The sequence below is a fragment of the Diaphorina citri genome, unplaced genomic scaffold (genome assembly GCF_000475195.1).
Source record: "Diaphorina citri unplaced genomic scaffold, Diaci psyllid genome assembly version 1.1 scaffold1651, whole genome shotgun sequence".
Classification (NCBI taxonomy): Eukaryota; Metazoa; Arthropoda; class Insecta; order Hemiptera; family Psyllidae; genus Diaphorina; species Diaphorina citri.
The window spans coordinates 85,611-111,320 of NW_007379077.1; the positions used below are offsets into that span (position 1 = coordinate 85,611).

The following is a 25,710-nucleotide window of genomic DNA, read 5'->3' on the forward strand; positions in this document are numbered from 1 at the left end:
GGGGACAAGTGGAAAACAAAAAAAAAAAAAAAAGAAAAAAAAAAAAAAAATCAACAAAAAATAAACAAAACACAAAAACACATGTGCAAACGGAAACGGCCGAACGGACCGAGTTCCAAGGACCGTTTACACGATCGTCAAAACTCTAGCGGTGAAGTATTGAACTACAAAAGTAAACAAGAGGATACTTCAAAATCTTCAAGTTCTACTTCAAAATCCACAATCTCTCATTTTTTATTTTTTTTTTTTGAAGTCGAACTTTCTACAAGCTTTTGCGGTACTTGAGCTTTCTACGATTTCTTCTTTATTTCACCAATCAAAAGCTTACTAGCGAAAAACGAAGGTGAGTTCTTTGAATAGGTGTTGAACTGTGAGCTAGGTGTTATTCTCCAAGTTGGCAAATCCTGGTCTGAACAGAACTTGTCAGAAACTCCTTTGGTAAGTGACAGTGATAATATCCAGAAGTTTCGCGTTAAGACAGAAAACTCAGAAACATTTGCATAATATGTCTCTAATAAATAATGACTATAGCCAGCAAAACTCAGAAAAAGTAACTTTAAATGTCGAAAACGATTTTCTCACCCCAAAACCGATTAGTGCATTGAAACAAGGAGATCATATAGGCCCCGATTAAAAAAGAAAAAAAAATCGAAAATTTTCACATAGGCCGTTCTTCTTGGGAACGATTCAATTATTACACATTGATTACACCAAACACATTATCGTTAATTTGTAATCAAGAGTCTCTCTCTCCTAATGAACTTGACAATTTATCACTCAGAAACATTTGCATAATATGTCTCTAATAAATAATGACTATAGCCAGCAAAACTCAGAAAAAGTAACTTTAAATGTCGAAAATTCAATTTTTAATAATTGACGTTCTAATGAAAAAGTTCAAAGAGTTGTGACATCGGATTTCACGTCAAAATGCACAGAAATGCTTGCACACAAACAAATGAAGCAGGAGTCATGAATTATGATGTCATCACCTATGGGAGCATATGCTGTGTGAAAATTCAATTTTTAATAATTGAATCGTTCCCAAGAAGAACAGCCTATTATGTGATTTTCGCTACTTTTCAGGAGAGACATTTTAATACAGTGATGTGGAAATTTGTCCCAGAATTATGTTTTCTTACACATAGGCAACTAGTAACCGTGTCCTTGAGTTGCAGAGTAGCGTTCAGGCCCAGATAAGCATGTTTCAGGTTGAAGTGGACAAGGTCAAGGGGGATATGCATGTGCTGGAATTGAGTTACAAAGTAGCGTTCAGGCTCAGATAAGCATGTTTCAGGTTGAAGTGGACAAGGTCAAGGGGGATATGCATGTGCTGGAAAATCGTTTTAAGGGGATGGAGGACAAGGTGGAGAGTGTGGACGATCGTGTCCGGAGTTTCGAGGACAAGTTGGCCGAAATGAGTAATAATATTACTAGACAAGTTATTGGACAAGTTGTGCAGCATCCCCCCTCATCTTTATCGACTGTTATACCCGAGCGCGCTAACCCAGCCAGAATGAAACTTCCTGTGTTCGACGGACAGATGGCGTGGTGTATTTTCAAGAGACAATTTGAGGCGGCCTGTGAATGTAACTTGTCTTGTCTCTGGTCTGATCGTGAATTTCTCTCAGCTCTTGACGAAGATCTGCAACGTAGCCATTGATCTCGATGGTGTCATCGCTGGGTGGAGAACCAAATCTCCTTGTAGCTGAGCAAGTTTGTATATTGAGAGAATTTAGGCTCTCTGTAAAAAGATTGTTCAAGGCTGCCCAAAAAGACCTGGTGTGTCTTCCTGAAAGCAACTTTACACCTCTGCACTTCATACCTACTTTGCAAAGTTTTGATAGGTATTATAACAGCATTATACTTAATGGTTTTTGAAGTTTTCCCTCTGTATTTCATCATAACTTTTTGCAAAGTGTGAAATTGACATTTTTTCTCCTGGAACATGGACTTTTTTTTTATTTTTGCCTGTGAAAGACAAACCTTTGTAATTTTTTCTGTTGGGATTACAAAGAGCTCTCTTATTGTTTTAATGCTTAATGGGACCCCACCTCATCATAAAACCATCAGAACATCATGTGATCTTTGCACAGTTCATCATACATTCAGGCAGAATAGCCCCTGTATTTCATCATAACTTTTTTGCAAAGTGTGAAATTGACATTTTTTTCCTGGAACATGGACTTTTTTTTTATTTTTGCCTGTGAAAGACAAACCTTTGTATTTTTTTCTGTTGGGATTACAAAGAGCTCTCTCATTGTCTTAATGGGACCCCACCTCATCATAAAACCATCAGAACATCATGTGATCTTTGCACAGTTCATCATACATTCAGGCAGAATAATTTCACCTGCTTACTCAAAAGCCATGTCAAAGGGTCATCTCACCTATTCCAAAGGGTCTGTCAGAGCAAATGGCCAGAGACAGAGACAATCTTAACTGAGTTAACTGTTAGTAGATGAGCCCAGAGCCCAGCCCATAGTGTTATCAATTTAGGGAAGATAATCTGCCTAGGTCTGCGAGACAAAAAAAATCTGGTTGATTCTGTGGTCACTTAGGTACCTAATATTAATACTCTACTGAAGTAAGGACATGACTAGTTTGGGAGGGACTTTTTTTAGAGATACCTACTTGAAATTTTCCAATAAAATACAAAGTCCCCAACATACCATTCTAAGCAGGATTTGATTAGGTAGGTACCTAATCGATATTAAAAATAAAAACCACTTTTCTGGTAAAACCCTATCAGAATCTGACTTGAATATAAATAGCTAAGTACAGGTTGTAGTTAATTTCATGGAGAAATAGATAGGTAGGTACTCCCTAATAGGGTTCTGCTTTAAACCCAGGTGCAGTATTGATTGACAATAAAGTCCACACTCATATTGTGAATGTAACAAACTAACAATGTATGTTCATCATCAAGTAATCATGAAATGATAATCAATACTATATGAGACGAATAAACATCAAAAACAGGGTAAAAACCGGCAATTTTAAGTGCAAAATTACGATAGGTGAACGTTCGTGTACCTACTACCTAGCTTGCTGATTTTTGGTGTATTATTAGAAGAAGAAGATTAACTTTGGATGTGAATGAAAATTAGATCAAGTTTTCAATAATAATATTAAAAAAGCATAGACCAATTCGATATCCCCAAGAATAATCAAAAACATGATAAAATAATTCAGAAAAAGTGTTTCATTACGAGAATTAAAGGGACGTTGAGTGCGTACGTGACTACAGAGATAAGTATGTTCATCATCAAGTATCATGAAATGATAATCAATACTATATGAGACGAATAAACATCAAAAACAGGGTAAAAACCGGCAATTTTAAGTGCAAAATTACATAAGATAGGTGATACCTAGGTGAACGTTCGTGTACCTACTACCTAGCTTGCTGATTTTTGGTGTAATATTAACTTTGGATGAAGTTTTCAATAATAGCATTAGAAAAGCATAAACCAATTCGATATCCCCAAGAATAATCAAACATGACAAAATAATTCAGAAAAAGTTTCATTACGAGAATTAAAGGTTACTACCTAGCTTGCTGATTTTTGGTGTAATATTAACTTTGGATGTGCATGAAAATTAGATCAAGTTTTCAATCATAACATTAGAAAAGCATAGACCAGTTCGATATCCCCAAGAATAATCAAAAACATGATAAAATAATTCAGAAAAAGTGTTTAATTACGAGAATTAAAGGGACGTTGAGTGCGTACGTGACTACAGAGATAATACGGATGGCTGTTACTTTTCTACTTTACGTACGAAATTTGTTGAGAAAAAAATTACCGGGCCATTAGATTTAAATTGAGAGTTCACTTACCCCAGCTTTTGGATGAGTACGGCAAAATGAAGATAATAGAAAACACAAAAAAATAGCTAGACATTTTTAATTAATTAATTAAAACTTAAAAGGAATAAAAAAAAATATTTTTTCAAAAAAAATATTCGAAACAACACCACGAATGTCACCCTGGGACATGTGGAGATCAAATGAACGGAAAAAAAAATCAACAAAAAATAAACAAAACACAAAAACACATGTGCAAACGGAAACGGCCGAACAGACCCGAATGAGTTCCAAGGACCGTTTACACGATCGTCAAAACTCTAGCGGTGAAGTATTGAACTACAAAAGTAAACAAGAGGATACTTTACTTCAAGGCACATTCGTTTACATCCATGTCTATCTCACGGGAGGACTTGTGCTTATTCTTAAAAGCAGAGAGAACCCTTTGAAGGCTTCTTTATACCCAAATCCGGACTTTTGTACGAAAAAGAAAACATTGATCTCATTCTTTGCAAACCCAAGCTCATGCCTTTGAGGTCACTCACCCTGGAAAAGTTGGAGAAAATGCAACAAGATGCCGAAAAGAAAGTGAAATCCAACAGACTGTCCACGGTTAGGCTTCTTTATACCCAAATCCGGACTTTTGTACGAAAAAGAAAACATTGATCTCATTCTTTGCAAACCCAAGCTGATGCCTTTGAGGTCACTCACCCTGGAAAAGTTGGAGAAAATGCAACAAGATGCCGAAAAGAAAGTGAAATCCAACAGACTGTCCACGGCTAGTGTGAACAGCAAATGAAAGGAAAGCTTTTTGAATTACAGTGTATGCAGAGTTTTTTTGTGAACAAGTAGGTAAGTATGTCACATACCAAAAAGTAGTTGAAAGATTCTATACCTATTGAGTACCTAAGTAATTTTATTATGATTCTTTTTAAGTAATATTGTTATCATTATTTTTAGTAAGTACTTACTGCCAACATGATTGCCAACTTTCTTACCAAAAAGAAACTTGGGTACTTACTACCTAAACCTTTTTTCTTCCTTTTCAAAAATGGGCCAATCTTTTAAATTTAATTCAATTTTATTACCTATGTTTCTATTTCTCCCCCAGGTCAAATATCAAAACTCATCACAATGATCATCATCTCATCCTCACTTGTTGTCAACATCATTCTTGCCTTCTTCATTGTCATAGTTCTCATCAACCGCTATGCTAACTGGCGTAACCAGAACATAGTGGTGACAATTGCCGTGGTGGTGTCCTGGTACTTCTCGTTCCTTATTATATTCATTCTCCCTCTGGACATAACGTCTACAGTGTATCGGCAGTGTACCACTCAGAATAATGGAACATCAAATGTGACCTGTGTGCAGCCTTTGAATTATGTGGCAGGTAATTTATCTACACTTTACACAATCTCTTTTCTCTAGTAATGTCTTCAATCTCTAGCTTTTACCGTTCTCGAGATATTTTGTTTACAGACAGACACACGGATCAATGGCTGAAACTTTGTATTTAGGCTCTAGGGACCTCAAAACGTGTTTTGGCACTAAAAACTGACCATCGAAAATTTACACGGAAAAATGGCTGAAACTTTGGATTTAGGCTCTAGGGACCTCAAAACGTGTTTTGGCACTAAAAACTGACCATCGAAAATTTGCCAATGGCTGAAACTTTGGATTTAGGCTCTAGGGACCTCAAAACGTGTTTTGGCATTAAAAACTGTTTCCTTTAGGATAAGGAAAGTAAAAAATCTGGTATAATTATCACACGACTTTCTTTAGGTATCCTATTATCCTATTAAATACATATTTAAAAAATATGAATACTACCTTCTAGTTCTGTTAGTTTTGCTACGTTGGGATCTATGCCTCTGGGGTCGTAATTTCCGACTTGGCTCATGGTGAACACAGTGGAACCGGACACACTTGGCGTTTTTACTTTTGGGTTTACTTTGGAGTTTACTTTGGAGTCGTCCGATGGATTTCCGAGATTTCGATGAGCAAGGCAGGATGGTTCGCGTTTTTCGTTTGATAATCTCGGGCATAACTTTGTATTCTAAGGATTCTAAGCACAGAGCTGAAAAACTGGTCACTACTGACTAGTTATTCAATAATGAAAAACTAAAATAAAACTTCGATTTTGCTGGTATTCGAACCTGGGACTTCCAGTGTGCAGGTCTAGTGTGATACCCACTCCTTCAAGGAGGATGATATTATATAACTGTGTCCACACTTATTTAACCCTGTCGATTGATGGCCAATCAAATAGGAGAATCTATGTTATTATTATTATCAAACTCTTTTTTTATTTGGAATAGGTATTTACATTTACAATAAATATACAAAACAATGAGTCAGCTCCCATGGCGTAGTGGTCACTGCGCTCGCCATGCACGCGGGAGACCCGGGTTCGATTCAGTCCTGTGTGCAGCCTTTGAATTATGTGGCAGGTAATTTATCTACACTTTACACAATCTCTTTTCTCTAGTAATGTCTTCACAAGGCTGAGACAAATGTGACCTGTGTGCAGCCTTTGAATTATGTGGCAGGTAATTTATCTACACTTTACACAATCTCTTTTCTCTAGTAATGTCTTCATGACCTGTGTGCAGCCTTTGAATTATGTGGCAGGTAACTTATCTACACTTTACACAATCTCTTTTCTCTAGTAATGTCTTCACAAGGCTGAGTGGACTTTGTATTCTAAGGATTCTAAGCACAGAGCTGAAAAACTGGTCACTACTGACTAGTTATTCAATAATGAAAAAGCTAAAATAAAACTTCGATTTTGCCGGTATTCGAACCTGGGACTTCCAGTGTGCAGGTCTAGTGTGATACCCACTCCTTAAAGGAGGATGATATTATATAGCTGTGTCCACACTTATTTAACCCTGTCGATCAATAGTCAATCTAAGAGGTGAATCTATGTTATTATTATTATCAAACTCTTTTTTTTATTTGGAATAGGTATTTACATTTACAAAGATATACAATAAATATACAAAACAGTGAGTCAGCTCCCATGGCGTAGTGGTCACTGCGCTCGCCATGCACGCGGGAGACCCGGGTTCGTGATTTTGCCGGTATTCGAACCTGGGACTTCCAGTGTGCAGGTCTAGTGTGATACCCACTCCTTCAAGGAGGATGATATTATATAGCTGTGTCCACAATTATTTAACATTTAACCCTGTCGATCGATAGTCTAAGAGGTGAATCTATGTTGTTATTATTATTATCAAACTCTTTTTTTATTTGGAATAGGTATTTACATTTACAAAGATATACAATAAATATACAAAACAATGAGTCAGCTCCCATGGCGTAGTGGTCACTGCGCTCGCCATGCACGCGGGAGACCCGGGTTCGATTCCTTATTTAACCCTGTCGATCGATAGTCGAAGAGGTGAATCTATGTTATTATTATTATCAAACTCTTTTTTTATTTGGAATAGGTATTTACATTTACAAAGATATATAATAAATATACAAAACAATGAGTCAGCTCCCATGGCGTAGTGGTCACTGCGCTCGCCATGCACGCGGGAGACCCGGGTTCGATTCCCGGCGGTGTCAAGAAATTTGTATCATGCAAATGATTGATCCCGTGACTGGCTGTTGCGGGCTCACTCAGCCTCGTGAGGAAAATGAGTAGCTATGACATATAAATACGCATAGCGACCGGTGCCAGCATGGTAGGTAAACGGGAGCTGGATTATTGCGATATACCTATGTATTTGGAAAAATCCTACAATGCTGCAGTAAGCACCAAAGTTGTGATATAGTAACACAAAGAAAGACATTTATTTATTTTCTCCCCTCTCCAGAGACCAAACAGTGTTCACTCTATCACCACATGACCGGTCACCCGACGACACCAGCGTTGCTTATTCTATCCGACCTCTCGATATGGGTCTGAACGAGGTCCAGATTCATGTCTCGGATGTGGCAACTTATTTGTCTCGAGGCGGGGATCGACCCGCGACCTCTGGTACTCCGGGCAAGAAGCTACCGCGAGCCCAGGCTGAACAGTTGAAGGATATGTATGGACTGTTGGTATGTATTTAGTATTATTCCCGGGTTCGATGCCCACCATCGATGAAAATGAAAACTGACAAAAAATTGCACTCGTATTTCGATTGCAAATATTTCAACGGGTTACTTCTCTGGTGTTCTCGTGTTGACCCAGCACCTAAATGGGAAGTATTGTGTCTCTTCTCGCCCATCTGATGAGGGACATACTACGGGCCTATGAAGCACCGATAAATACTTTCGTATAGATAACACCAGTGGCTGATCCGAGCGCGGAGTAAGAGGCTTGACCTTGAAGCTCCGCCATTTTGAATCAGGATGGAATGTGACAATTTTAAGTAGCCTTTGTCACCCTCAGTACTCTTCCTAACAACCACCGAAAATTTCATCAAAATCGGTCGAGCCGTTTTCTCGCGAAAAGAGAACATAAACAGGTCTATCAGCGTAACAGACAGACTAAGCACATACCCGGTTGAGCGCTTACAAGGCAGACGCGCTACCTCTCAAGCAAACTTGGGCTGAGATGCTGGGAATCCGCATTTAAATGACAGCTAAAGACTGAAGAAGTAGAATATTTTTGGACGTCTATAGATAGCTGTGTTTATACGATGTAGTTTCAAGGTTTCCAGTAGTTTCAAGGCGTTCAAGGGGGTTTTAAACCCCCAATCCTTCCAACACCATGAGATAGGTGCCTATCTCACAGACACGGAATGCAAAACCAAGTACTAAAACTAAGTTGTTTTTATTTATTTATTTATTTAAGCAAGGTTTTTTTATTATTTTATAAAATTTACACCTCTTTTGTACCAAATACATGAGACTTTGTTTAGACTGCGGGAGTAAAGGGATTTTTCAGTCTCATTGAACACGGGAAAAGGCGAAATATTCTATTAAAGATATTTTTTCTTTACTCTGCCAACACCATTCGGCGAAAGCTAAAGCTGCTACAACAACAACAACAACATAATGAAATTGATATTGATGTAAAATACATGAAAGTGAACTTACCTCAACTGTACCGCTTGCATCAAGAACCACTGTCTCTCCCACGGGTGGTGCCACAACATAATGAAGTTGATATTGATGTAAAATACATGAAAGTGAACTTACCTCAACTGTACCGCTTGCATCAAGTCTTGGCTGGAATTCAAAGCGAGTGTTGCAGATTATGAGGCAAATGCATTGACCACTGTGCATCCAAGAGACGCTATCCTGCGCCTTTTTTATGGAATCCATCAAAAATGAGTTTTTTTATCAGTGGGTATAGTAATATAACTAGAATCTGAGTAGCATGTTTGTTATGTACAGAAGCATCCAATTAGATATAAAAAAATCAAGTGTATGGCTTAGTTATTTATTACGTAGTTAGGGTGGTGCCTGCCCATGTACCTCGCCCACCAGTTCTTACGGTAGAAGTAATGCAGGTCCGCTCTCTTGCGGAGTCGGCGCGCCAAATCGAACAGGCCTTGCCCTTCCATGCGTGGCGGCGCGACCACAAGCATGTCCCTGACGCGCTTGTCTTCAAGCGTGTTGAGGGCGTGATCGAATTCCTCGTATTTGCTTTCGAACAGTTCGCACATGTACAGGTCATGCGGGTGGGAGAACTTTACGCCGGCGATAGGCGTGCGTGACAGCCCGCATGTGGATATGAGCGAGAATATCTTACATTCCGCCTCTTGGGCAAGCGAAATGATATGATCTCGGTTTGGCGGGCGCGGACACTTGTGTCCGGCGAAGTTAAGGGCCACGTTCCAGCGCTCGAAGAAGTGCCGGATCGGGCCGGATAGGAGACGTTGTTGGAGGGCCGTGATCGTGTCCATGTCGCGCACCTCGGTCATGGAACACATGAGCACCCAGGCGTCTTTGAATTTGTCGCGCGCAGTCCGGTACGCCTTGTACTCTTTTGAGTTGCGGAGTTTTTTCAGCTGTTGGAAATAATAATAATAAATAAGAAGATTAATAGAGTACTGAACCCGCGACCTACCACTTACAAGGCAGGCACGCTATCTTCAAGCTAACTAAGTTGACTACTGAAGGTCTATTATACTACAAGGTAGAGGGAACTTTTCAGTCCTATGCTGGCAGTATAAACAGGGTATTCTATTCTATTATTTTAACAATAATAGAATCTTGAGTGGAAGGTAATAATTCTATTCTATTATTTTAACAATAATAGAATCTTGAGTGAAAGGTAATCACTAGATGAGGTTACCGCCGGAGGCGTTCTCTACCACCTAACCCTTATAGCTCCATTATTATATGATCAATATCTCAAATAAACGAGAAAAAATTTCATGCCTCGGCTGGGATCAAACCCACGCCCTCCTGTTTACCAGGCGAGCGCCTTGACCATTACGCCACCGAGGCTTACCTCTTGTCTGTAGTGTTTCCTAATTGCCTTCCTATCCTCTCGCTCCTTGTGTGCCAAATGTCCATCAGCCCTTTCAATCCGCATGTCATGTCGGTCCTGATTTTCGTATACCCTTTCCGTCAGAATGGCTATCTTTTTGAGCAGTTTCTTTTTGCGGGCAACCGGATCGATGGGTTTCTTCGACTTGGCAATCCGTTTTTGAATCCACTCGGGGAAATTGCCTTGCTTGTAGCGCCTTCTGTGCGACCATGACCTGTTGTAATAATATTGATGTGAAGATAAGATGAAGTAAAAAGTTCATTTCAGAAACCTCATAACTAAAAAACATAACGCGCTTGCTTGCCATGCAGAAGGTCTCCGGGCTCTATCTCCACCATCGACGAAAATTTGTACCTACTCGTTTTTCGATTGCAAATATTTGAACGAGTTATTTTCTCGTGTTGACCCAGCACCTAAATGGAAAGTAGTGTGCCTCTTCTCGCCCATCTGATGAGAGGCATACTACGGGATGGGCATGCTACGACACAGACCAAAAGCGTCTAATGTAGCAGTTTTGTTGCATTGCTAGGAAAAAAAAAATTCTGGTGCGAACATCACACGACTTTCCTTATCCTATTTAATGATGCTAATTTTTACGTTCTATATTAACTTTTACAGTGTCTTTAATTTATTGTTTAGTCAGTATAGCTGAAAACCGCCAAAAAGCGGTCAAAATACCGCCAACCGCAGCACCTATCTTAAGTTACATTCTTGTGTCAATTGTGGACTATATACCAAATTTCAAGTCTCTAGCTCATATCGTTCCCGAGATATTATTGAATTACACCTAAAACCGCCAAAAAGCGGCCGAAATGCCTCCAAGCATTGCACCGATCTTAATTAAAAGTTTCGTGTCGCATCCTTGTCACATTTGACAGCTGCATGCCAAATTTCAAGTCTCTAGCTTTTACCGTTCTCGAGATATTTTGTTTACAGACAGACACACGGACCAATGGCTGAAACTTTCTCCTATCCTGCCTTCCTTCTCTCTTTTCTTTTGAGATGATAAGACCTTGGAAGTTACAGTTCCCATTATCAAACTTCTAAAATAAAAAAAACACCCTGTATTTCAAGGAAAAATTCTGCTGAGATCATTCAATAATGTTTGCCAAAGATGCATCTCAGAATAAATTATAAAAGATTTTATGATGTCTATTTTGCGTTGAGGTTTGCTCTTGAGGATTATTAATTATTTCACATTATCCTCTTATTTTATCTCAATAGATATTTTCTGAGTGTTTTTTATTTCCTTTGTACCAAATTTTGTATTATTGTCTTTGTGTGTTTCCAGTTTCCTTGGTAGTATGGACAATCTCTAAAGTCCCACTAAATCCTAGGCCTTGAACAAATGGACAAAAAATTAGGCTTCTTAATACCTACTGATCCAATGGAACAAATTATAGGTCTTTACTACCTGTAAAAGTAGCCTATTAAAACCAATTCGTATGTGTTCTAGACAATCTAGACTCTAGGTGAAATTTAATGTGGGACCCGCGCGAGAGTCGGTCAGTCGGGCTATTTCCTTCCGGTTGGCCAAGAGGTCACAAGTCTGTAGTGACCTCCTGACGGTCCTAACGTCCTTGCACTTGAAAATTCACCTAGAAGAAATCCTTCCAGAACCCAAGCCTGGTAGTGGCGTAGGTACGTTACTTGCACTAGGACAATGTCTGGCTAGGGGACTTGGAAAGTAGACCAGCGTCTGGGTGTGTGACTATAAACAGGGAGGAGAACAGCTAACCCTAACCAGCCTTGCGCTAGTCTGGCTGGGAGACGTTAAACGGAGAGTAGTGTCTAGCTGCGGGACTATGACAGGGAAGAGAACAGCTAACCCTGACGCCCTGACCAGCCTAGCTAGCTGGCAGTTTTCCAAAGGGTTCTCTTTGCTACTTCTTTATACCCAAATCCGGACTTTTGTACGAAAAAGAAAACATTGATCTCATTCTTTGCAAACCCAAGCTTATGCCTTTGAGGTCACTCACCCTGGAAAAGTTAGAGAAAATGCAACAAGATGCCGAAAAGAAAGTGAAATCCAACAGACTGTCCACGGCTAGTGTAAACAGCAAATGAAAGGAAGCTTTTTGAATTACAGTGTATGCAGAGTTTTTTTGTGAACAAGTACTTAGGTAAGTAGGTATGTCACATACCAAAAAGTAGTTGAAAGATTCTATACCTATTGAGTACCTAAGTAATTTTATTATGATTCTTTTTAATTAGTAAGTACTTACTGCCAACATGATTGCCAACCTTCTTACCGAGAAGAAACTTGGGTACTTACTACCTAGACCTTTTTTCTTCCTTTTCAAAAATGGGCCAATCTTTTAAACTTAATTCAATCATATTACCTATGTTTCTATTTCTCCCCCAGGTCAAATATCAAAACTCATCACAATGATCATCATCTCATCCTCACTCGTTGTCAACATCATTCTTGCCTTCTTCATTGTCATAGTTCTCATCAACCGCTATGCTAACTGGCGTAACCGCTACGACATAGACCAAAAGCGTCTAATGTAGCAGTTTTGTTGCATTGCTACGGAAAAAAAATCTGGTGTGAACATCACCCGACTTTCCTTATCCTATTGAATGATGCTAATTTTTACGTTCTATAGTAACTTTTACAGTATCTTTAATTGTTTAGTCAGTATTGCTGAAAACCGCCAAAAAGCGGTCAAAAAAAAGTTTTGTGTTACATTCTTGTGTCAATTGTCGACTATATACCAAATTTCAAGTCTCTAGCTCATATCGTTCCCGAGATATTATTGAATTACACCTAAAACCGCCAAAAAGCGGCCGAAATGCCGCCAAGCATTGCACCGATCTTAATTAAAAGTTTCGTGTCGCATCCTTGTCACATTTGACAGCTGTATGCCAAATTTCAAGTCTCTAGCTTTTACCGTTCTCGAGATATTTTGTTTACAGACAGACACACACACGGACCAATGGCTGAAACTTTGTATTTAGGCTCTAGGGACCTCAAAACGTGTTTTGGCACTAAAATCTGACCAGACACGGAAAAATGGCTGAAACTTTGGATTTAGGCTCTAGGGACCTCAAAACGTGTTTTGGCACTAAAAACTGACCATCGAAAATTTGCCAATGGCTGAAACTTTGGATTTAGGCTCTAGGGACCTCAAAACGTGTTTTGGCATTAAAAACTGTTTCCTATAGGATAAGGAAAGTAAAAAATCTGGTATAATTATCACACGACTTTCTTTATTAGGTATCCTATTAAATACATATTTAAAAAATATAAATACTAACCTTCTAGTTCTGTTAGTTTTGCTACGTTGGGATCTATGCCTCTGGGGTCGTGATTTCCGACTTGGCTCATGGTGAACACAGTGGAACCGGACACACTTGGCGTTTTTACTTTTGGGTTTACTTTGGAGTCTACTTTGGAGTCGTCCGATGGATTTCCGAGATTTCGATGAGCAAGGCAGGATGGTTCGCGTTTTTCGTTTGATAATCTCGGGCATTCGGTCCGATGGATTTCCGAGATTTCGATGAGCAAGGCAGGATGGTTCGCGTTTTTCGTTTGATAATCTCGGGCATTCGGTAGTTTCTGATTTCGTTTTGCTTGAGTTGCAGCTCCTCGCATCTTGTCCTGTAAATGGAAAGAATTTTACGTCTTCTGTCTCATGCTGCCTCTAATGGAAGTAATTAGGTACCTATTAGCTGTCTAAAACAATGTATTTAACAAACTGCTCTAAATATAGAGTTACCCAACAAGACAGCATAGTTTCAAGATACCTTTATGTTGGTCTTTGTTTCCTCAACTTTTTCTATAAAGCTGCGCTGCTATAAAATTCCATACCTCGGCTGGGATTGAACCCACGCCCTCCTGTTTACCAGGTGAGCATCTTGACCATTACACCACCGAGGTAGTGTCCTTACCTCTTTTTTTTTAAGATTGTACCTTTGAACCGCTTGCGCCTTACTTCAAGGCACATTCGTTTACATCCATGTCTATCTCACGGGAGGACTTGTGCTTATTCTTAAAAGCAGAGAGAACCCTTCGATGAACTGCCAGCTAGCTAGGCTGGTTAGGGTTAGCTGTTCCTCTCCCTGTTTATAGTCCTACAACCAGACGCTAGTCTACTCTCTGTTTAACGTCCTCTGGCTAGACAAAGTCAGTGCTCCTTACCTCTGAACAAATTTAGCATGGTTGTTCATCCTCAGGTCAGTTTCTGAAGAACTGTCAGCTAGCTAGGCTGGTTAGGGTTAGCTGTTCCTCTCCCTGTTTATAGTCCCACAGGCAGACGCTAGTCTACTCTCTGTTTAACGTCCTCTAGCTAGACAAAGTCAGTGCTCCTTACCTCTGAACAAATTTAGCATGGTTGTTCACACAGGCAGACGCTAGCTCTGTTTAACGTCCTCTGGCTAGACAAAGTCAGTGCTCCTTACCTCTGAACAAATTTAGCATGGTTGTTCATCCTCAGGTCAGTTTCTTTCAGGCTCTCATTAAGCTGTTTTATTGAGGCTAACGTACACTCGGACATCTTTAGTTGCCTTTCCTTCTTGCTAATCAACTCTTTGACGCGGCCTAGCCTGAGCTGCTCTCTCTTGAAGTCGAACTTGGCCCCTACCATGGTTTGTACGGCCTCGAACTGATTGAGGCTAACGTACACTCGGACATCTTTAGTTGCCTTTCCTTCTTCCTAATCAACTCTTTGACGCGGCCTAGCCTGAGCTGCTCTCTCTTGAAGTCGAACTTGGCCCCTACCATGGTTTGTACGGCCTCGAACTGGCCTATGGTGGCCATGCGGGCCTCACCTTAGAATAGAATAGAATTATGTTAAGGCGGTCTCTTCTTGATCCCTTATGTGCCTCGTCCTTTTAGTTTAGGACTATTGCACTGATAGAATGTATGATATTGCATCGTACAATGGTCAAGTTTATCTAATCTAAGTGACAAAATTACTAAAAAAATCAATGATGTTAGCATTTTTACTTTTAATACATCACTTTTGTCATGATATTACGAGTATGTAACAATAATGGTGGATTTCTCGATAGATATTTTTGTTTAGAGATAACATTAAAAATACCATTGACATACATATGAAACTCCGTTCCGTAGCCGAGTTGGTAATGCGAAGTCTCACTCCGCTGTCAATCCTAAACTGGGTGAGTCTCTATGAAGCACCAATAAATACTTTCGTATAGATAACACCAGTGGCTGATCCGAGCGCGGAGTAAGAGGCTTGACTTTGAAGCTCCGCCATTTTGAATCAGGATGGAATGTGACAATTTTAAGTAGCCTTTGTCACCCTCAGTACTCTTCTTAACAACCCCACTGAAAATTTCATCAAAATCGGTCGAGCCGTTTTCTCGCGAAAACAGAACATAAACAGGTCTATCAGCGTAACAGACAGACATGAGCACATACGCGATTGAGCGCTTACAAGGCAGACGCGCTACCTCTCAAGCAAACTTGGGCTGGGATGCTGGGAATCCGCATTTAAATGACAGCTAAAGACTGAAGAGGTAGAATATTTTTGGACGTCTATAGATAGCTGGGTTTATACTATGTAGTTTCAAGGCGTTCAAGGTGGTTTTAAACCCCTAATCCTTCCAACACCATGAGATAGGTGCCTATCTCATGGACACGGAAACAAAACCAAGTACTAAAACTAAGTTTTTTAAGCAAGGTTTTTTTTATTATTTTATAAAATCTACACCTGTTTTGTACCAAATACATAAGACCTTGTTTAGACTGCGGGAGTAAAGGGATTTTTCAGTCTCATTCTGGCAGTATAAACAGGGTATATTCTATTCTATTCTAAAACCCTGTTTCTCCTTTTTTCTGTTCCCAGAATGGTACTGGCGGTGTTGGGTTGAGCCCAAGCTAATGCTCGTCACAGGATCATGCCAAGTCTTACCTCGCTGTCAATCCTAAACTGGGTGAGTTTCTAAAAAGCACCGATAGATACTTTTGCTTAAGTAGAGGTAACATTAAAAATACCATTGACATACATACGTTCCGTAGCCGAGTTGGTAATGCGAAGTCTCACTCCGCTGTCAATCCTAAACTGGGTGAGTCTCTATGAAGCACCAATAAATACTTTCGTATAGATAACACCAGTGGCTGATCCGAGCGCGGAGTAAGAGGCTTGACTTTGAAGCTCCGCCATTTTGAATCAGGATGGAATGTGACAAGTAGCCTTTGTTTGTAAGGGATCAGCGCGGAGTAAGAGGCTTGACCTTGAAGCTCCGCCATTTTGAATGAGGATGGAATGTGACAATTCTAAGTAGCCTTTGTCACCCTCACTACTCTTCTTAACAACCCCACTGAAAATTTCATCAAAATCGGTCTAACCGTTTTCTCGCGAAAAGAGAACATAAACAGGTCTATCAGCGTAACAGACAGACATAAGCACATACGCGATTGAGCGCTTACAAGGCAGAAGCGCTACCTCTCAAGCAAACTTGGGCTGAGATGCTGGGAATCCGCATTTAAATGACAGCTAAAGACTGAAGAAGTAGAATATTTTTGGACGTCTATAGATAGCTGGGTTTATACGATGTAGTTTCAAGGTTTCCAGTAGTTTCAAGGCGTTCAAGGTGGTTTTAAACCCCCAATCCTTCCAACACCATGAGATAGGTGCCTATTTCACAGACACGGAATGCAAAACCAAGTACTAACGATAAGACCTCTAAACGATAACGATAAATCTAAAACTAAGTTTTTATTTATTTATTTATTATTTACGACGACATCTACTGAACAAGGCCTACTTCAAGCTGTCCAAACTATCAGTAGACAAATCAGAGGCGGAAGAAACGTTGCATGACATACTTGATGTAAGAAAAACTAAGGCCCCGGGGCCACACTTTATTCACCAGACTCCCACATCATCATTGGCCGAAATCAAGACTCTGACATACTCTGACACCAACCACGCACAACTTTGCTTAACTTCAGTGATCCATTTACATTTTTGTCCGTTCTTATATTCCAGTCTCTACAAATAGTGGACCAATACATCACAACCAATGACATCCTTTATCAGTATTTGAGTACAATTAATCAGAAGATTCTGCATTCTAAAATGCAGTCTTTAATCTTGACAATGTTTTATTTCGCAGAGAAAAGAAAAAGACAGCGTATGGAGGAGACTCAAGGGAGACAGAGAGAATTTCAAGAGAGATTCAACACGAGTGCTGCTAGTCTGAGAACCCTACCTTCCGGTAAGTCATAACGTAGAACAATGGACGAAACTCGGGTCGGTGTAGTGAAAATCCGTAACAAAGAACCCTATTCAAATATAAAATAAGGTAAGCAACTAGTAATAATATTGCTTACTTATACTGCTCAAACAGGTCTGAAGAGTCCCTTTACTTCACCAGTAGGCTACTACTATTATTGTCAAATTCTCAGACAATCTTGATAAAATCTATACTTGGGTTGGAATTGAACCCACGCCTTTCTGATTACCAGAGGCGAACGTCATAACAACTATACCACCGGGACAGGCAAATCTCCTTGTGAGAGATTTTAGCTTGAACTGTTGCAGCACGCCCGAAGTTTCGAGTTCAAATCCCGGAAAAGACGTATTCTTCAATAGGGTAAGCCCTGGCTCGCATTGGAAGCATAGTCGCGCGATGGCGCCTGAAAATCCAAACCTATGAAAGTAATTCAAACCTCTCGCACTCCAGGAGACCTAAAACGAAACTCGGGTCCGTGTAGTGAAAATCCGTAACAAAGAACCCTATTCAAATATAAAATAAGGTACGCAACTAGTAATAATATTGCTTACTTATACTGCTCAAACAGGTCTGAAGAGTCCCTTTACTTCACCAGTAGGTTACTACTATTATTGTCAAATTCACAGGTTTACAAATTTGTAAAACTAATAGTCAAATGTTTTTTTTATTTATTAAGTTATTGAAAGTTTTACCAAGTGTTATTTTGGTCTTATTATAATCTCAGACAATCTTGATAAAATTTATACTTGGGTTGGAATTGATCCCACGCCTTTCTGATTACCAGAGGCGAACGTCATATTAACTATACCACCGGGACAGGCAAATCTCCTTGTGAGAGATTTTAGCTTGAACTGTTACAGCACGCCCGAAGTTTCGAGTTCAAATCCCGGAAAAGACGTATTCTTCAATCGGGTAAGCCCTCCCTCGCATTGGAAGCATAGTCGCGCGATGGCGCCTGAAAATCCAAACCTGTGAAAGTAATTCAAACCTCTCGCACTCCAGGAGACCTAAGTCGAGCGACTTCAGTGTGAGAGGTCTCTGTCATTCTCATAGGTTTAGATTTTCTTCTTCTTCTTCTTTCTTCTTTCTTCTTTCTTCTTTTTTCTTCTTCTTCTTCTTCTTCTTCTTCTTCTTCTTTCTTCTTTCTTCTTCTTCTTCTTTCTTCTTCTTCTTCTTCTTCTTCTTTCTTCTTCTTCTTTCTTCTTCTTCCTCCTAGCCTTTTCCTAATTAAATAGGGTCGGCGTTCCTTGTCAGTCCTGATAATTTTTTCTCACCCAGATCTTGATTCACACAATCTTTCCACCTTTTCTTCGGTCTCTAGCTGATAAACAGAATTAACCCTTGAAATCCACTGCACCCAACTTTTCAAAATACCAACGATTTATCCCCTTTTTCCCTTGGCATAGCTCATCAAAGCCCTACAGACATACGGACGGACCAACACGCAATGGGGTATGATGGTACAACAGGTCATCCTGCTGGAGGATATCGAGAAGAACCAGGGTAACCGGGAGCGCCTGTTTGTGCATACATTCCCGCAGGATCATGCCAAGTCTTACCTCGCTGTCAATCCTAAACTGGGTGAGTTTCTAAAAAGCACCGATAGATATTTATTATTCACAAATAATAGTCATACAGATGTTTATAAAGTATTAAATAATATTGCTTAAAATGGAAAAAAATATATTTATACATAGTATCATAGATTCTTTTGTTTAGAGATAACATTAAAAATACCATTGACATACATAATTATGAAACTCCGTTCCGTAGCCGAGTTGGTAATGCCAAGTCTTACCTCGCTGTCAATCCAAAAGTGGGTGAGTCCCTAAGAAGCACTTATAAATACTTTTGTTTATAGAGAACATAAAAAACCATTGACATATGAACCTTCTCTCCGTGGCCGAGTTGGTAGTGCGAAGTCTCACTCCGCTGTCAATCCTAAACTGGGTGAGCCTCTATGAAGCACCAATAAATACTTTCGTATAGACAACACCAGTGGCTGATCCGAGCGCGGAGTAAGAGGCTTGACTTTGAAGCTCCGCCATTTTGAATCAGGATGGAATGTGACAATTTTAAGTAGCCTTTGTCACCCTCAGTACTCTTCTTAACAACCCCACTGAAAATTTCATCAAAATCGGTCGAGCCGTTTTTTTCGCGAAAACAGAACATAAACAGGTCTATCAGCGTAACAGACACATAAGCACATACGCGATTGAGCGCTTACAAGGCAGAAGCGCTACCTCTCAAGCAAACTTGGGCTGGGATGCTGGGAATCCGCATTTAAATGACAGCTAAAGACTGAAGAGGTAGAATATTTTTGGACGTCTATAGATAGCTGAGTTTATGCGATGTAGTTTCAAGGTTTCCAGTAGTTTCAAGGCGTTCAAAGTGGTTTTAAACCCCTAATCCTTCCAACACCATGAGATAGGTGCCTATCTCACAGACACGGAATGCAAAACCAAGTACTTAAACTAAGTTTTTATTTATTTATTTATTTAAGCAAGGTTTTTTTTATTATTTTAAAACTTACACCTGTTTTGTACCAAATACATAAGACTTTGTTTAGACTGCGGGAGTAAAGGAATTTTTCAGTCTCATTCTGGCAGTATAAACAGGGTATATCCTATTCTATTCTAAAACCCTGTTTCTCCTTTTTTCTGTTCCCAGAATGGTACTGGCGGTGTTGGGTTGAGCCCAAGCTAATGCTCGTCACCTGATTAGTCAGTGGCTGGCCTAAGTCTTGTGCGTAGGAATTTCCAGGAGATTCAGAGTATGTGCTCTGGTGCTATACTGCCTTAAATAATGCAGGTAAAACCCTGTACTCATTTGACCAACGCAACCAACTTTCCTCTTTAGCTGTGTCCACAAATCCGTCAAGTGTGGACACAGCTTTTGACCAAATTCCCCGTTTCACTTGCCAAAAATCCCAAATATCCCATCGACCAATCGGTCATCTTCATATTCCTCATCCTCACTAGAAGTAGAACTAGAACCATACATATAATCCGTCACCACATCGCCATTTTATCTGAAATTCGATTTTCCTTACCATACACCAACGCAACTAACTTACCTCTTTAGCTGTGTCCACAAATCCGTCAAGTGTGGACACAGCTTTTGACCAAATATCCGTTTTACTTGCCAAAAATCCCAAAGATCCCATCGACCAATCGGTCATCTTCATATTCCTCATCCTCACTAGAAGTAGAACTAGAACCATACATATAATCCGTCACCACATCGCAAATACACTGCAAAAGTCCATTTGGGCATTCTTCCGAACTTTCCTTGCTCTCTTCACCCCCTATCACACTTCCCCACGGCAGTGTCGTGTCTTGTCCGCTAGATGGTGCCTGTGTCGAAGTTTCGGTAGAGAGCGCTGTTGTAGAAGTAGGCGTGGCTTGTGTAGCGGCTGTGGTGACATTAGTTGAGGTACCTGCCGATGGTGTTGTAGCATTGGTTGAGGGTCCTACCGATGGTGTTGTAGCATTGGTTGAGGGTCCTACGGATGGTGTTGTAGCATTGGTTGAGGGTCCTGCAAATGTAGTAGTATTGGTTGAGGATCCTGCCGCTGGCGCTGCAGTAGTGCCATTGGTTGAGGATCCTACCGACGGTGTTGTCGTATTAGTTGAGGTTCCTGCCGCTGGCGCAATGCTCGTCCTAGGCGTGGGAGCTGGGCTTATGTCTCTGGCCGTACTCTGGTCTGAGGTGACCTTTTTCAATAAGAGTCCGGTCCTGTCCCTGTTTGCCATCCTGCTAAATCGATCCCGGGATACGTACGACTATTTTACAATTGAGGTAAGGGCGGGGCTCCACTGACGTATATCCTACCCCGCGAGGGCCCAGGCATTTAAGGGACCCGCATGATCATATAGGGGTCCCAAATAGACATTTAGGAGCTCCACATAGACATTTAGGAGTCCCACACGGACAGTTAAGGGTTTCGTAAGGACATTAAGGGATCCCTCAAGGACACCTGGAGGTGCATAAATCCCAGTCGAGGCATGGAATTTCGTCCTCACCCCGGAGGTGCCGGGTTCGAATCCCGGAAGGGGCGGAAATAATCAGACCAAATTCTAATTCCGAATTGGACCAGATTCATATCAAATCAGACCAGACTAAATAAGCACTTTAATGGTCGGTTTCACCAATATTTTTTCAGTCTCTAAAAGGCCTGTTAAGCTAACAGATTGTTAAGGGCTAAAAAGAAGGTTGATGAAACCCATCCTAATTATTATTTTTAACTAAATATTTGGTTTTCCTATTTCAGTGTCTAACGCTGGTGGGCATCGCATATTTGTGTTTGTACCTATGACTAAAATAAGATAAGAACAATACACAGATTAATGTTTATGAACAGAAATATAAGATTATTACAAAATGTAAAAAATATTAAAGTTAAGCAAGACATAGAGACTAACATAGACGACTGGAATAATAAAATAACTACAGGAAAAACGATGACCATCCTTCACATAAACATTAAAAGCGTTAAAAAGTACTGGGATCTACTATTGATATCTCTTACAGAAATTCTACCAAAATTAGATATCCTCATTCTGACTGAAATTAATGTAAATTCTGAAGAGGCATTATCTTTTCAAATGAAACATTTCAATCAAACATTCAAATGTAGAGTAAATAGAATGGGAGGAGGAATCATGATATTCACCCGAGACATACTGACGGTCCAAGATATTTCCTATAGTATCGATCTGGCGGGGGGGACGTTTGTCTGGCTAGGGGACGTTAAACAGGAAGTAGACCAACTTGGTCTGGCTGGGGGACCTTAAACAGGGAGTATACCAGCCTGAATTTCCCTTTGCTTCGGTGGTGTAGTGGTCAAGGCGCTCGCCTGGTAAACAGGAGGGCGTGGGTTCAATCCCAGCCGAGGTATGGAATTTTATCCTCACAAGTTTCACTGTAAACTTTTAGCAATTTACCGCCCACCCAATAGAAATTTAGAAAAATTCATAGGAGATTTAAACTGGTGGCTACAGAATGCCAATAAAAAAGATGACAATATAATAATGGTGGGGGACACAAACATATACATATGCGAGCAGTATAAATGAGCACTATTATTATTATTTGCTAAAGAAATAGCCATGGTTGAGTGCCAAGGGCATCCACTCGTAAAGTTTGTAGCCAAAACAAAATGCCAGCCCAAAGCAATCACTCTAGTTAGGGATGATGGAGAGGCTGACGAAAAACGCCGACCCCGTCTGTACACGGGAAAAGGCGAAGAAGAAGAAGAAGAAGAAGAAGAAGAGGTAAGGGCGGGACATTACTGACGTACATCTTTGTATTTGCCACCTTAGTGTCTGAGTGGTTAATAGCACAGACTTTCAACCCGGAGGTGCCGGGTTCGAATTGTTTTTAACTAACTATTTGGTTTTCCTATTTCAGTGTCTAACGCTGGTGGGCATCGCATATTTGTGTTTCTGCGCCTACTCCACCGTATTCAAAATCAGACTACTCAACTTTGTCTATCTAGCGCCTCATCAGCTTACCGATGAGTACAGTCTGATATTTGCCGGCATGTAAGTAACTAAACTAATGTACTTGAAAGTTTATGTACGTGTTCTATTAATGTTGTTTTTGTAGCGGCTTCAGCTCTTATCCGAATGTTGATGGCAGAATAAGGAAAAGATGTCTTCTTCTTTTTCTGCTATACACCGGTGTGATGGTCTCTAGTCATGTTTGCTTGGCTCGTTCTGAACCGTTGTGCTTGTTCTTTAAAAGCAGAGAGAACCCTTTGAAAACATCCAGCTAGCTAGACTGGTTAGGGTTAGCTGTTCTCTTCCCTGTTTAAATAGTCCCCCAACTAGACACTAGGCTACTCTCTGTTTCTAATAATAACAATAACAACGCGGCGAAGGTTCGTTCTCAGAACGGCTGGCTTTCTCCTATCCTGTTTTATTTGCTTGGCTCGTTCTGGACCGTTGTGCTTGTTCTTTAAAAGCAGAGAGAACCCTTTGAAAACATCCAGCTAGCTAGACTGGTTAGGGTTAGCTGATCTCTTCCCTGTTTAAATAGTCCCCCAACTAGGCTACTCTCTGTTTCTAATAATAACAATAACAACGCGGCGAAGGTTCGTTCTCAGAACGGCTGGCTTTCTCCTATCCTGTTTTCCTTCTCTCTTCGCTTTCGGAATTTCGGAACGATAAGACCTTAGCAGTTACAGTTATCTCTATCAAACCTCATGGGAAAAAAAAACTATTGTGTTATTTGTTACCCATATTTATTTCCAGGCTTCTTTGTCGACTCACACCTCCTCTCTGTCTGAATTTCCTCGATAAGACCTTAGCAGTTACAGTTATCTCTATCAAACCTCATGGAAAAAAAAACTATTGTGTTATTTGTTACCCATATTTATTTCCAGGCTTCTTTGTCGACTCACACCTCCTCTCTGTCTGAATTTCCTCGGTATGATTCACATGGACTCGCACATCATTCAGAATCATGCTCTAGAGACATACTATACTCAAGTGATGGGACATATGGATGTTATATCGTTCATATCAGATGGCTTCAACATCTATTTCCCCATGCTTATGTTACTGCTGTGTTTAGCCACCTACCTCAGGTAATAATAATAATAATAGTGCTTATTTATACTGCTCGCATAGAACTGAAAAGTCCCTTTACTCCAGCAGTAAGCTACTACTATTATTGTGGTCAAATTCTCAAATTATATCGAGGATAAAATTCCATACCTCGGCTGGGATTGAACCCACGCCGATGGATTCAACATCTATTTCCCCATGCTTATGTTACTGCTGTGTTTAGCCACCTACCTCAGGTAATAATAATAATAGTGCTTATTTATACGGCTCGCATAGAACTGAAAAGTCCCTTTACTCCAGCAGTAGGCTAGTACTATTATTGTGATCAAATTCTCAAATTATATCGAGGATAAAATTCCATACCTCGGCTGGGATTGAACCCACGCCCTCCTGTTTACCAGGCGAGCGCCTTGACCACTACACCACCAAGGCAGGTTTTTGTGGTGGAGGTGGCTGATAATGGGTATTCTGGAGGAGGATATGATAATGAGTATTCTGGAGGAGGATATGATAATGGTTATTCTGGAGGAGGATATGATGATGGTTCTTTTAGAAGAAGGGGAGGATATGATAGGAGCTATTCTGGAGGAGAATATGATTGATTATGGTTGTTCTTCTGGAAGAGGGTTTGATGGTGGTTTTTCTGGAGGAGAATTTGATGGAGTTTCATCTGGAGGAGGATTTCATGGTAACAATAACGATTGTGGTGGTAATGACAATAGTGGTGCTAATAACGATTGTTGATGAAGTAACAAGAGAAACGAAAGAACCATTCATAAAAAGAACCAGAGATAAAACAAATGAAGATATCGTCGCAAATAACAATCTTGTCCAATATCCAAGAAACAAAGGAATGAGGATAATGTGCGGAACACAAATTGTACAAAAAAAAATATATATATATATATTCTAATCTAAATATCTAAATCATGATTTATTTGTGGTGAAGCTGAGAGCTTCTTCACAATTTTTGTGGATATCACAGCATTACTAAGAACCTCTATCCCGGAAAAGACGTATTCTTCAATAGGGTAAGCCCTGCCTCGCATTGGAAGCATAGTCGCGCGATGGCGCCTGAAAATCCAAACCTATGAAAGTAATTCAAACCTCTCGCACTCCAGGAGACCTAAGTCGAGCGACTTCAGTGTGAGAGGTCTCTGTCATTCTCATAGGTTTAGATTTTCAGGCGGCATTGCGCGACTCTGCGCTATTAAAACGTACGTACGACTTCCAATGTGCTGCAGACCAAATAATCTTTAACTTTTCCCCTACAGGTCGCGGAGGAGGTGGAGCATTGGGAGGGGACGCCTCGTCCAGACCGTTCGGTCACTCGATGAAGACCAACCTGCTGGAAGCGGCCGCCCCGATAGAGGGCTACCACACCACTGAGGACACTCTGGGGGCCCCGGAGATTCGGGACCCTATGCGGGATCCGCCCCGGGGGATTTTCGACGATATTTGAGGGTGGGAGCTGCCCCGTCGCCACTGCGGGAGCGGATATTTGGAGCTGCGAGATTAGAAGACTTTGGACCGTCCCCGAATGGAGGGGCTTTTCGGATATAAAGTAAGATATTCATGTATCCCCGATTGGGACATTTTCGCATAAAAAGTAAGATATGTATTCGCGTTTTTTTTTTTTTTTTTTTTTTTTTTTTTTTTTTTTTTTTTTGATTTTT

The 25,710-nt window shown here is 40.4% G+C and overlaps 1 long non-coding RNA gene across 1 annotated transcript; it reads left to right on the forward strand.

Moving 5' to 3' along the window:
• The first annotated feature begins 12,234 nt into the window (after window positions 1–12,234).
• LOC113470530 lies at window positions 12,235–12,672 on the forward strand. The gene is made up of 2 exons (XR_003393561.1): window positions 12,235–12,376; window positions 12,619–12,672. It is a non-coding gene; the product is annotated as an uncharacterized LOC113470530 (long non-coding RNA).
• The last annotated feature ends 13,038 nt before the right edge of the window (window positions 12,673–25,710 follow it).